The 13,632-nt window shown below is 36.6% G+C and overlaps 1 protein-coding gene across 1 annotated transcript in view; it reads right to left on the bottom strand.

Moving 5' to 3' along the window:
- The window catches only part of LOC115216212 (serine/threonine-protein kinase Kist-like), a 40,026-nt gene extending 32,039 nt beyond the window's left edge, over positions 1-7,987 (bottom strand). The window contains exon 1 of the mRNA XM_029785414.2: positions 7,348-7,987. The gene's annotated coding sequence lies outside the window, so the exon portion shown is untranslated. The remainder of the gene's footprint in view (positions 1-7,347) is intronic.
- Positions 7,988-13,632: the final 5,645 nt, after the last annotated feature.

Raw genomic sequence — 13,632 nt, 5'->3', positions numbered from 1 at the left:
CGAATGAGTTGTAGTGTGCCTGAGTACTATATACAACAAACTCATGATGTGTGTGTTTATATATGAGTGTTCTAAACATTTTTATATATTAATGTTGTCATCTATATGCATCATAGACATGTACAAATAGTCTTCTCTTATTGCAAAACCTCTGCATTCAAAGTCTACATCTTACAACCATGCAGCATCAGCCACTGTGCAGAAGTATCATACAATCATACAAAAGGCGGTGAAATACTTAGTGGTATTTTGTCTGCTGTTATGTTCTGAGTTCAAATTCCACCAAGGTCGACATTGCCTTTCATCCTTTTGGGGTTGATAAATTAAGTACCAATTATGCACTGAGGTCGATGTAGTCGACTTAATCCCTTTGTCTGTCCTTATTTGTCCCCTCTGTGTTTAGCCCCTTGTGGGCAATAAAGAAATAAGAAGTATCATACAATCTGCCCTTCACTCTAAGGGAGAGATCTATTATTACCAGCAGAGGTAATAGCTTCCTAAACTTTTACCAATCTGTTCCTACTCTGGTTATTATGCTTTCAGAACACCTATCCCTACTGCTAATTAAGTTACCTAAGTAACAGAAACTATTCACTATTTCTTGGTTGTTTAATACCTCAGTACACCTGCTACATATGAAGGCTGTTTTTTTTGCCTGCCTGTGATCCCACTACAGCACTTGTGCACCCACTGTTTACCCTGGGCTCAGTGGAGTTTCTAACTTAACAGAATGCTGTATACTTCACTGCTTACTAAAACTTCAGTTTTTGCTGAGTTTATTTTATGGCCCTTCAATTCTTGGTTTTATTTCCATGCTTAGAATTCTTTCTCGAAATTGACCAATTGTACCACAAGAACTAGGTGTGTGTTTATATATGAGTGTTCTACACATTTTTATATATTAATGTTGTCATCTATATGCATCATAGACATTTGCAAATTAAGACATTTGTATTTTTTACATAGAAGGTGTTTGTTCAACAAATTTGGCTTCTTAAATATATCTTCTGGCTGCTTCATCATCATCCTCATCATTGTGGTCGTTTAACGTCTGCTTTCCATGCTGTCATGGGTTGGACAGTTTGACCAGGGGCTGGCAAGCCAGAAGGCTGTACCAGGCTCCAATCCGATCTGGCAAAGTTTCTACAGCTGGATGCCCTTCCTAATGCCAACCACTCAGAGTGCAGTGGGTGTTTTTTACGTGCCACCAGCACAGGACCAGTCAGCCAGCACTGGCATCGACTATGCTCGAATGGTGCTTTTTATGTGCTACTGCCACGGAAGCCAGTCAGACAGCACTGGGAATGATCACACTTAAATAGTGCTTTTAATGTGCCACTGGTACAGGTGCCAATCAAGCGGTACTGTCATCAGCCATGACAATGATTTCACTTGCCTCAACAGGTCTTCACAAGCGCAGTTTATTGCCCAATGATTGAGGGGTACTCTTAAATAGGCTGGTTATTCTGCACTGGCATAAGCAATGGTTAGTCTCACTTGGCTTGATGGGTCTTCTCAAACACAGCATATCTCCAAAGGTCTCGGACACTTGTCATTGCCTCGGTGAAGGCCAATGTTTGAAGGTTGTGCTTCACCATGTCATCCTGGGTCTACCTCTTCCACAGGTTCCCTCAACCGCTAGTGTGTGACACTTTTTCACACAGCTGTCCTCATCCATTCTCACCACATGACCATACCAACACAGTCGTCTCTCTTGCACACCACATCTGATTATTCTTAAGTTCAACTTTTCTCTCAGGGCACTCACACTCTGTCATGTATGCACACTGACATTACACATCCAGCGGAGCATACTGGGTTCATTCCTTGCAAGCTTAGTCATGGCCCATGTTTCACTGCCATGTAGCATGACTGTTCACACACATGCATCATACAGTCTACCTTTTTCTCTGAGCGAGAGGCCCTTTGTCACCAGCAGTGGTAGGAGCTCTCTGAACTTTGCCCAGGCTATTTTTAATCTCGCAGCTACACTTTCAGAGCATCCACCCGCGCTACTGACTTGGTCACCTAGGTAACGGAAGCTATCAACTACTTGTAGTTTAACCCCCTGGTATGTGACAGAAGCTGTTTTCTTCACATTTTCAGTGTTTATTGCTCCTGAACATTTGCCACATACAAAAACTATCTTCCTTTGATATTGCTGCACCACTTATATGTCCATAGTTTACACCAGGTACATCTTATAGAGTTTCTACCTATGCCTTTTTCTACAGATTAAGCAGGGTCATCTACCTGAAGAGATTTGTGGTTTGTCTAACTTCCTATCTATTAGGACTTTGGTTTTTGCTAGGCTGACTCTAAGGCCCTTCAATTCTAGACCTTGCTTCCACACCTGAAACTTCTCTAATTTTGACAGTGACTCACCTATTAGAGTAAGGTCATCAACATACAGAAGCTTCCAGGAGCATCCTGTTTTGAATTCCTCTGTTATTAATCTGGAGGATGAATAAGAGGGGGGCTGAGGACTGATCCTTAGTGGACCCCTACCCGGAAGAATTCTTCACTGTACTCATTGCCAACCCTTTCCTTACTGACAGCATTCCTGTACATGGCTTGTACAGCTCTCACTAACCATTAATCTATCCCTACTTTCCTCATTGACCACCAGATAAGGGATTGGGGAACCCTGTCAAAACCTTTCTTCATATCAACAAAAGCTAGGTACAGAGGTTTATCGTTGGCTAGGTATTTCTCCTGAAGCTATCTTACCAGAAATATAGCATCAGTAGTGCGTTTCCCTGGCACAAACCCAAACTGCATTTCATCTAGACTGACTCTCTCTCTAATTAGTTGGGCTATGACCCTCTCCCTGACTTTCATTACCTCATTTGGCAGCTAAAATTTTGAATATGCCACATTTGGCCACTACAACTTTTGCCGTCAAGCTGCTGACCACTCAGAAACATAACACTGTCCCATCATTCAAGTAACGCAACAATCATCCTTAGAGATTGTCATGGATGTATGAATTTCGAAGCTGTAACATATTTATTTCATACAAAACTTCCCAATGCCAACTTATTTATTCATCAATAATAATTACTGAACTGTCAAATGAATCTCATTTCCTCTTTTTATCTGTCATAACATAAAGTAGGATATAGAAAATGTATATGTGCTTTTGTGTGTTAACTTTAAAGAATTAAAGATAATAGTAAATTTTAAGAAATGCAGTAGTCATGTGGCCCACTTCATTGAGCCTTGCCCCCACCCCACCCTATCCCTTCCAAATCCCAAATTTTTCTGTGGGCCCCCATTGAACTCTGCTGTTCTATCATATCCACAAGTTAACCAATGCCTTGTGAGTGAAATTTAGTAGACAAAAACTGGAAGAAACACATAATAGTCCAAGAATTGCTACAGACATGTTGCTGCAATCATGTCACTTATGTTAATTATCTACTTCCAATTTGGACAGATTTTCTCTCTCTCTCTCTTATATATATATATATATATATATATATATATACGTATATTTGCCATTTAAATATAGCTAACCCCTAAGGGTGGATGCTACTGTAGTTTGTAGCCCCAGGAGGACACCTCCTCCATCAGGCTATAGACACACTTTCTGTGCCCTATCAGTATTTGCAAAGGGAAGCCATCCTTCCCATCTCCAACTTATGATATACATGGACTCTAGTTTCTGAGTATTGACCCATCATCGGCGTGTGACAATTACAGTTGTCAATGAAAAATAAGCTCCCTTCGCAAATACATATACTTTTTCCAGTACCGTAAAGACACTGATATCGAAAAAGTGTAAACAAGCAATAATAAATCTTAGAGCTAGTTATAAACAGTAGCTGCAACACATTGTGACGTATATTTGCCATTTAAATATGGCTAACCTCTAAGGGTGGATGCTACTGTAGTTTGTAACCCCAGAAGGACACCTCCTCCAGCTGGCTATAGACACACTTTCTGTGCCCTATCAGTATTTGCAAAGGTAAGCCATCCTTCCCGTCTCCAACTTATGATACACATGGACTCGAGTTTCTGAATATATATATATCTGTGTGTGAGAAGGTGCATGGCTCAGTGGTTAGAGCGTCAAGCTTATGATAATGAGGTTGTGAGTTCGAATCTTGGACACTTTATTTCACGTTGCTCCAGTTCACTCAGCTGTAGAAATGAGTTATGACGTCACAGGTGCCAAGCTGTATCGGCCTTTGCCTATCCGTTGGATAACACTGGTGGCGTGGAGTTCCATAAACAACCTTGCCTGGACTTGTGCCTGCGAGGGTAACTTTCTAGATGCAATACCATGGTCAGTCATGACCGAAGGAGGTTTCAGCATTATATATATACACACACACACACACCCAAATAAATGTTAATGTGGGAGTGAGAACATGTGACATTTAAGGACACTGTAACATGATCCCTTTCCAGCTGAATTTAGCCACATTTGTTTTCACTTGTGGTTCAGAGCTCATATCAGTCAATAAATAGGAATCTTCAAACCATCTTGCGATGGTTGGCTTGAAATATCAAATGTAGACAGTCTCATTGAAGAATAAGGAAAGCCCATGTACTCTCACAATCCTGTGGTATTAGAATTTATGACTTCAAACTTTAAAATTTTATTTTGGCATATACATGCAATTCGTAAGATATGATAAAGTTTTGTCTGTAAATATAATAGATCTGCATGGGATCTCATCATATGCTATCTATTAACATGTGATATTTGTGTTTATTTTTTTAGTATGCTTTTATAATGAAGGCGTGGTACGTAAATACCATGGATATTCACAACACGCAACATTTATTTATTTCTCTCACATTAATTTTTTTTTAGTTCGTTCTGTCTCTTGCTCAAAATTTTTAGGTTGAACAGTAGTCTTTATCAAATATTTAACTTATTGAGTTATATTGCTATTTCATCGGAAAGATTCGACTTATATCTGTATTCCTATATCAAATTGATTCATTTTATCCGACGTATTTATACAAATCACAGTGCAACCTACGTGTTACTGGTCAGCATTTAATTTTTTGCTTCCTCATCAATCCAACAGAAAGTTCCTCTGGTCTTATTTCAGCTATTGATGTAACAGTTACTTACACTCACTCCTAATAATTCTTAGTGATATTATTACACCCACCAAATAATTATTCATTAACAATTTTGTCTTGGCACACGTTGACTGTAAATAAAGTGTCACTATTGTTTACAATCTTCAGCGAAAGTATGACTGGGCTGTTCGTTGTTCAATAGACTAGAGGGAATATCACCTTCCTTCAAAACAGGCGAAGATTGGCAACAGAAAGAGCATCCGTGCCTAGAAAATATGCCTCAAAGTTTCGTCTGATGCATTGCAAGCAAAGAGAATTGGACGTTAAAAGGAGTACACACGCACGCAACTTTTTTTTTTTTCTAGATGTTTACCATTTTTAAATACATGAAATAATTTCAAAAAGATAAATCAAAACACAAAATAGTAAGAAAAAAGATTTATCTGCGTTATGGGACATTTATGCATTTTGTTTTAGCATAATGTTGGTATGTAAACAGTATAAGTTTTCACAACACACACACGTGTATACACAAACATACATGCACACACCAGCATATATATTATACACCCTGCCACTGGTTTTGTTCTAAACGTATGTCATTTAAATAAATTAAATAATTTTTTAAAATTTGAATTAAAATGTAAAATTGTAAAAAAAAAAAAAATCTGTGATATTTGTGTGACTTTTTAAAATATAAAGTTGATAATGAAGGTGTGGTATGTAAACAGGCATTCACAACACGCATATAAGTTATTTCGTTAATTTAAATTTTATATTTATTGGAACACAAAATAACTACAGAATTAGATTGTCAAATATCTCTCACATTCATCTTTTCATATGTAAACACTTAAAACTATACGAGTATTCTAATGTAGACGATGATGAAGAATAACGATTTATTCAAAATAACTAAATTATTGGGGTGAAGAAGTAATTATTAATACATATTAAACCTATTGTTGCATTAATTGAAGATCAATTTCAAGACAGTTCAATTCTTGCTTGGGGTGTTGCCAGAAACGAAGTGGTGAAGGCAAGGTTTTCGTGTTGAGAGTCCAGACCTCTGATTAAAATTTCAACAAAAAAAATCATTTTGTGGTAAGTAGTCTAAATAAAATTAAAATAATAATTGTAATATGAATACCACTTTCATTCACTCTCTTAGAAATCAGAAATGATTTTCTTTATTTTCAATGGCCAAAATGTAACGGTGTATCCTCTCGGATACTAACGGTTGTTTTCAAGACAAAGTAGAAAGTGATAAACTCATTCAGAAGTCTACTCTGATAGGAGAGGGAAAAAGCCACAAGCAAAGAAATATTTTAATGGATTATTACTTGGATCTTTCTAGTGTAGTGTTGACAATGAAATTGTTCATAGGCCCATAGTACTGCAGAACAAATATCAACATACGTAAATACACTAAAACACATGAAATTCATATAGAATATATATACGGCTTGTTTAGGCGCATAGTGCATTTCAAATATTTTATTTAACCCCATATCAGAGTTGATCAATTAAATCTTTGATTAAAAGTGTTCTAGCTATGGCTAGCCAGCCTTTTATTCAGCATAGTATTAGCATTTATTTTTCATCCATTAAAATGAAAGAAGGAACATAACGGAAATTTGACTGCTATTTCTAACAGAACGGATGACCCCCATAGAAGCTTCCTCGAGATATACACAAGTATTTTCTGTTTATGCGTTAAGATAAGAAAAACCTAATGATTTCAGTCATAGGAAATTAGTCTCAAGTATTATACAACTAATCTATTTTGCGAAACTTGTTTCCATCAATAACTATTTGTAGGTTTTGAATGTTGCGATTGTTTACTAAATTGTCAAATGGCCAAATTTAATGAATTGCGCAAGTAACAACGATAAGGAATTGTGCAAATTACAACAATGATAATGAATTATGTGGTAAATGGAGGATAATATTAAGTGATATTTTACACTTGAAAAATTTTAAAGCATTAAACTATTTTTCACACTAATATTCAAAAAAGTTATACCTACAAGACATAGAAACAAGCAATCGATTCTCTTAAAATTATCATGAATTTCAAATCATATCGAGAATGGTAAAGAGAGACAATGAATAAATTTAAACAAATAGAGAAATAAACTATCTGTAAAACCTTAAATCCTATTAAACATCATCCTTGATATTAATTGTCAGAGAGAGAGAGAAAAAAAAATAAGCGAGATGCACTTGATCGATTTTTCAGTCAGCAACGAACAAAACAATAGCAATGGAAATAGTTACTCTAGTAGTAGGAGAGAACCTTACCTGTGTCAGTGCAGAATATATGTTGTGCGATTAAGGTAAGCCGGGAATAGAAATAACATTCGCCAGTTTCTTCGATGAAGCTGCCCCCTACTGAAGAAATACTCAAGTACGAGCACTCCAATTGAAGTCCAGTCGCCATTCATGCGACCAAGACAAGGCAGTGCAAAATTTTGTCTTCTGTAACTAACAGTTAACAAGAGACGGGATGTCAATTGATTTCATGTTCTTTATTGTATTCATATTATTTGCATGTTGAGTTAGAATTGAAATAAAACTTATTAAATAGTAAAATTTCTTGAACTGTCCGAAAATTTACTTTGATATCTTAGCGGATCCAGCAAGCCATTCTCATCCTTTCTATTCTTCTACTTGTACTGTATCTGTTTAGTTAACAGCATTTCATTTGGATATCTCAACAGCTTTAATGCAAAACAATTGATATACAGCATAATGGACGTTATTTATAGGTGTAACATTGTATTGACCCTTTTAACACCAGAGATCACTTCAACTCTGCGTTCAACTTTCAGCCTTAGATATTGACATGTGCTGTTCAGGCAATCCACATTATTCAGCCTGATCAGGTTTATTTTGTTGAAAACTGAATCCTATTGCCTTATTTACTAAATTCTTGCTCAATCAATTCGCACAGAATGATCCATATTTGTAGTAATGTCTTCATTGTAAATTTGGTAAAAAAAAAATTAGATTGAAAATTGTATAAAAAAAAGAGCTCACATATAACTGAAGACGACGTTTAAAATGCTGAAATAGCTCAGCTAGAATCAAATGTGAGACATAAAAATAAGTCAGATAAATCATACACATCTAAGTTGTATCCAGTGTGGAATGCTATTCACTGTCCTTTCGTGTGAACTAAAACTTAAGTTTAAAGGACAAAGACAAAAAGCAGTGTCAAATTTCCCCAAAGAGTAATGGAAAACAATTAAACAAATCATTAACTTAAGTAGGACCTCTTCCTACATCCCTACATTTTTATAAACTTTTTTTTTCATTAGGAGTATAATTTGCTTGACAATTATTTTCGATTTACAACATTAAGGACTTGGACTTAATTTTATGTTCTTCATGTAGGATGCATTTCCATGATCCCTAATGTCATTATTTTAAATTACCTAATCAGTAGGTTACTTTCATATCAAATACATATACTCTTCAAATCATTCTACGACCAGATAGCAATGTAGTGAGGAAGTTAATGTCAGGCTGGTTACTCTAGTTACCAGTTTAAGCCGATTATTCTCTACATATTACCTTTTCATTTTAACCAACTCAAAATTCAGAGTCCTCTTCCTTGCTCCTTTTGAGATGAATTTTAATTCACTTTAAGAATTTCCCTTCTCATCACAGTTGGTTAAGAATTATTTCTGCTTCACCACAAAGCATATCTTTCAGTGCTCTTTTTTAAATCATTTTAGTACAGGAGGAATTTCAACCGTGTTTCGTGGTCTGCTACAACAACAGCTCCTTTATAGGATCCAGTTAGCTCAAGACATCATCAGAAGGAACCGCGTTCGGTTTCGGCCCAGAGGTGAAAGAGAAAGTATTAGAGTAGAGAAGACAGAATGATACACAAAAATATAAGTCTTGAACCAAAATATCAAGAATTACTGAAAGGAGGAAGAAATAAACCCAGTTATTTTCTACGGATACTACACTAGTGTTGTCAAATGTCAGGAGTTAATTTTAGTTAACACTCAAATGAGGGCATTCCTCACGAATTTCCCTTACCACCCACATTTGATATTAATGCCATTTTCTTTCTAACGATAAAGGGTATGGTTTGATGGAGGGGCAAAAATGTAAAAAAAATACATATTTTTAACAAAAATGTTTCACAGAAGGAAACAACCACCCAGTTCTTTGTCCTTTTCTTTGTACATGAGGTACTGATGGCTATTCCAAAAATTTACCTATCAGAGATTTTATGTGTAATAGTAAAAATTAGCCAAGAGTTGTAAATGTACGTATTCGAGAGTAAAAAAATATATATATAAGGTGACTGCAAAAACGAGAAGCACAAACCTGATTTTGTTCCTGCACCCCAGACTTTATTTTTATTTTCATTTATATAAATATATGTTGGAAAAAAAAAATAACAATAAGGGCGAGGTCAGGACCAGATTTTTTTCTACCTGCTTCCCAATTTGAATTGTTACAGGAAATACTGCAACAATCTAAATTGGCTAGATCACAAATTTGTTCTTGGTACAATAACCCACATTTAGAACGTTGGTGTATATATAATCATTTAAAAAGTCGAAGAAAAGGTTAAAAAAAAAAAATCAAAAGATGAATTTTTCCGGCCTATTAGAAAATTGAGAATTTGTAGTTCAGATGACAAAGGGAAAATGATACATGTGATAAGGACAGAAATTAATACACAATGGCTGTGAAACTGAGGTAATAAGTATTATGCCGCTAAAAGAAAAAATAATCACAATTTAGCGTTAGAATGACTAAATGCTGTTCGTAATTTAACGTTATCATAATGTCAAGAAGCAACGAAAATTTTAGAAAAAAATAAGTAAATTAGTGGAAATCGAACCGATGAATGTGTTAATTAACAAGGCATTAAAACAGAATGATTCCCCCCAGACAATAAAATATGCTTCAACAAACCAATTCACATAAAGAATCTTGCAAACCAAATACAAAAACGAAATAATGTCTAAATGTTGTCTTAATATGGAGCAACTGGAGAATGCTTATGCGAATAAGAGCACGAACTTTAAATCTACATTATTCTGGTACGGTCTACGTATGTAACGTCTAAATATGCAACAAAATCAAAGACTATCTACATCAGGACATAACATCAGTTTGTTGGACTGATAAATAATCGAATGCTCTTATAGATACAATATTTATAATTACTGTTAAGACAATTCACTGGGAAAGAAATATTTCGTAGTATTAAGTACAGTGCTGTCTTAAGCAGGGCTGGTGCAAGGAAGCGCGGGGCCCAATTAGTGAATTGTGAAACCCTCTACAAAACTGAAGATTGATATTTTATGCTTTATATAGTACGTCAGTCCCAACCAAAAAGCACTGAGGGCTTGAGGTTTCACCATTAGCCACAATGATATATTAAAAATTGGAAGTTCATATGAAAGTTTTGTTTTATTTCAAGTCAAAATAATTATTAATGAACAGACCTAAAAAAAAAGCAGGTTGTTCTGGCTATTTTAGTTGAGAAGACTTGCAAAATCATTTCAATGTCAATAGTTATTGTAATGTCATTTTTTAGATAGCATCGCCAAATTATTTAGTCTGTCTTGTGAAATTGCTAATCCTAGATATGTTTTAATCAGTTTTAGTTTTGAAAAACTTCTTTCACCTGATCGGACTGGGACTGTTACGAGCATAGTTAAGTAAATCCTCAAAGCAGTAAAAACATTAGGAAATATTTAATTCATCATTGAGCGTGTATGCGGGGCTCAATTTGAACAAACCTGTCGATTGGTTTAAAACTGGCCCTGGTCTTGAGGCATTAACATACTGAGCAATTGCCCAGAGGATCTCACCTGTCTTGGAGACCGAATTCTAATCTCTGTAATGTTGTGACTTGCTATCAATTAATACTTTAGGGTCCAGTGCATTTATTTACCCCGGGGGTCTCTAATGCTGTTAAACCGACCTTAACTAAATACAACATATATTTAGTATGTTTTTTAGAACCCATCGCTCAAGGAAGTTACTGTGGGTTCAAATCTGGCTGTCACTATGAAAATAAGAATGTAGTACAGTATATAAAGATTTGTCGCATTGTAGTGGAATAATATTAGACATAACGTCTTTGATTCCGTCCTAATTAAAAAATCGGTCTTATCCATTAAATTAATGGAGGAAAGATTAATCTGAAAATAGACATCCATGAAAACTATTGTAATGTAGATAAATGAAACCGCAAAATAAAATAAAACGAAACATTATTCCACCGAAAACACCACAAAAAGTGGACTGTATTTGTGATTTATAAGTTTTGAGTTTCAAAGCACTTCGGGTGATTCGTTGTTTCTAAATAAATCGTCACTTTGTTCACTTCAGGTACCGAGTTTAATCTGTTCAATGTTCAGATTCAAACTGTGTTTAACAAGAAATACTCTGTTGAACAACTTCCTACAACGGTGTTAATTTGGAGGTTATTGTTCAATAAAACATTTCTTGTTTAACCCACGGTTTGACATCTTTATCAGCTACAATAGACAATTTATAGTGAAGTTTAAGTTTCATATTAATTAGATTACTTATTGTTTCAGCTAGGAGCCTTAGAAGGTGTGGGACTTAGTCGGTATATTAGTCCGGGCTCAGAAAGAACCAAGGAGGAACCCTGAATATTTGACGGGCCTCTCTCTAAAAGAACGATTTCAAAACCCCTTGAATTTTGGAAGAAATCTTCCTGCCGAGGACTCAAAAGCAGCCGTGTTTCGTCTTGAAGACTGAAACGACCACTTCTTCAGAAGGCCGTTAAACTATCTAGATTAGGATCGAGGAACCATATTTTAATACGAGGAGTGAATCACAGTGGGAAGCGTAACTATTATGAAAAAAATAATGAATTTAAAAATTTATACTATGTTTATTAAACTATTTAATTTTTATTTTGCCTATGGGCTTTTTATTTTAGAGATTTCGCATGCGAGTGGTTCTCCTCTCTACTGATCTAGATACTCTAGCCCTATATAACTACTATCACTTTACAAAACTTAGGTGAGATCTACATCTGGTAAACTTTTATTGATTACTAGCACTATAACCCGGGTCATAGTGCTAGTGCGTGCATATACAGCTGCGTGCGTGCACACATACACGCGAGTACTGTCCAAATCTCCGACCAATCACATACAGCAAGTTGGCATTCAATTGGCGTATCACGTTTCGGGCATTTTGATTGGGTTTTGGATAGAAAATTCACAAAAAGTCACTTCTATTGATTTTATAATGGCTTTGCAGGGTGACTGGGGAAATGTAAAGATGTGCACGACCACCCTTGGACGGTTTTGAATGATCATAGAAAGTGCGAGCCCTCTAACTGAAAACTTGTGGATTTGTATAAAGGACACACACACAGACATTTTGCCGTTTATATATAGAGAGATATCCATTGTTTAAGTCTCACCTGAACTTTGCCTTTTCTTTCTTATGACAGTTTTATTAAGAAGGGTGTATGTACTAGTAATGTACAACAGCTATAACGGAAAAGACTAGTCAGCTCGTCTTATGGTCCTGGCGGACAATATGGAAAAGGCGTTGCCCTGGAGAATGGCAAGGGAAACGAGCTGGAACAGCCATTCCCACTCACTTTGCGGATAGCCATCTCCGCCGTGATAGTAGTGAGCAGGGATGTATTCTGGGGACCGAGAATGCCGGAGGTCTCCACTGTCACAAGCTCAACCGCAAATCTGTTAGAGAGCAGTCGATACTTTGACAGTTTGCCCTTTTCGGCCTGACGAGCAGCGAAGCATGGGCTGGTAACCGAATATACAGAGTTGATGTGGAGAAGGTATTGCAGCATGTGTCTTCCAAGACGAGGGACCTACCACCGCAAAACGGGAAAATTATCATGTCTTCCGGCCTTTTAGCGTCCCTTCGGTCCAGCTCCGCAGGCTCGAGCTGGGAAGGGAAGCTTGTGGAATTCTAGGCCAAGCTTTATATAATCTCATTGAGAACAGCATGACGTGGTAAGCGACCAGCACTATAATGACAATGGGTGGAGGCCGAAAGAACCAACAGTGGATCCGTAGCGACATTTGTGAGGCTCACAGTTCCAGAGGCCAAACCGCAAGGAAACACCGATGAGTAAACAGTCGCTATCCAGCTGAATCCCTGTCGAGAGTGATGGCACTACGTTGAGCGAAGCACCGCTGTGGAGCATGGGGGCCGAGCGGAAACATGCTTGACGGTGCGAGTTAAGTCGGCACATCAGCTTATCCAAGAAAATGTTGCACTGGATGGCGTCCCACTTGTAAGACAGGAACGAACATCTACAAAGGGGAAAAGAGGAAGGACGTCCGCAAGATAGAAACCGACCCTGAACCTTGTTGATGATTAGTATTTGTCAGAGGCTACCGTATTTTCTGGTCCTGAAAAAAGCAAGTCAGTCTTTAATGAAGTCTCAGCTATGTTAAAGATGTGCGTTTTCCAGGAGAGGACTAACTGATGCTGAAATATCTCCTTATCATACGGACAATGAAACCCATTTCATACTGGCATTTTCAAAAGACTTCGTTTCTTTTTATATTATTCCTTCAATGTAAGCTA

Source organism: Octopus sinensis, linkage group LG1, assembly GCF_006345805.1.
Source record: "Octopus sinensis linkage group LG1, ASM634580v1, whole genome shotgun sequence".
Taxonomy (NCBI): domain Eukaryota; kingdom Metazoa; phylum Mollusca; class Cephalopoda; order Octopoda; family Octopodidae; genus Octopus; species Octopus sinensis.
This window is presented reverse-complemented; position numbering and strand designations above follow the sequence as displayed.